This window comes from Stomoxys calcitrans, chromosome 2 (assembly GCF_963082655.1).
Source record: "Stomoxys calcitrans chromosome 2, idStoCalc2.1, whole genome shotgun sequence".
In the NCBI taxonomy this organism is placed as follows: domain Eukaryota; kingdom Metazoa; phylum Arthropoda; class Insecta; order Diptera; family Muscidae; genus Stomoxys; species Stomoxys calcitrans.
Window position 1 is genome coordinate 153,260,171 of NC_081553.1, and position 1,414 is coordinate 153,261,584.

Consider the following 1,414-nt stretch of genomic DNA (forward strand, 5'->3'; position numbering starts at 1 on the left):
CAAGATCCTAGATCCGTTTATATGGTAGCTTTATCAGGTTATGGACCAATTAAATTGTGGCACAAATAGTGGAAGTCGTAACAAAACACTTCTTGCAAAATTTCACCAAAATCGGAGAAGAATTGCGCTCTCTAGTGGCTCAAGAAGTGAAGATTCAAGATCGGTATATATGGCAGCTTTATCAGGTTATGGACAGTTGTTGGAAATCATAATACGCAAAATTTCAGCCAAATCGGATAAGAATTGCGCCCTCTAGTGACTCAACAAGTCAAGATCCAAGATCGGTTTATATGGCAGCTATATCAAAACATGGACCGATATGGCCCATTTACAATCCCAACCGACCTACACTAATAAGAAGTATTCTTGAAAAATTTCCTATCCTATCCTATCAAGAATATGTATATATACTTTCGAGGAGTTACAAACTGAATGACGAAACAAATGAATGAAAAATCATTTAGGACTCACCACTTACAATTTTCACATTCGTCGTCCTCGCGTTAGCACCACACCACTTCACGCATTCCGTGATCGCCCGGAACTCCGCCTGCAGGACCTCTTCCCTTCCTTCCAGGTTTTCTATCGACGACTCGATAATACCGCGCTCAGAGGAATATTTTGAGAAGTTATAAACAGAATGACGAAACAAATGAATGAAAGATCATTTAAGACTCACCACTTACATTTTTGCTGCCGCTGTTGGATGAGGACTCGTCCTCTGCTGGCGCTTTTACATGGGAAGTTGGCAGATGATTATGTTTTTGCTTTGCAAATGATGTTAAGGCTGTGCTAAATATGATGATATTAAATAAAATAAAATCATTTAAGATAATTTTGTTTTCATTTTAGGGTATATCCATGATACTTAGCTGTCTTTAAACCCAGCTTATTTTGACTATTTCAATTTAATTCCTTTACTTTAGGCTTTTTGCTTAATTATTACGATGCAGTCAGATGGTATGTTTAAAGGACGCTGAATGTCAAGTATGATGATTTCGTTTTTGGTTTACATAACCCTTAGTTACCTAGGTAGGCGATGTGTATGAACGATGACAAAATGTATGACTTTGATGAGATTTTCTACTTAGAGTGGTGAATGGCTAGTAGATTAAATGTACATCTGGGTTATTAGCCACGTCTTCGGAGGTATTCTATCGGTTTATTTGGCGAGTCACTTGTACATTTTGTGGACTACTGCTGATAGTTATGGCAAGTAGTTATCAAGCGAGACAATTAATTCACTCCACGGCCATAAAAAGTATAAAACGTCTCTCTCAGCAACGGCCCCGGCACAGGTGTAATGGGCCCTATGGCGTAATAAAATGATAATAATAATAAGGCTAAACAAATTTCGGATGCAGTTAAACAAAAATCTTGATTTTACAAGAGCATCGATAAGATGTGGTGGAGT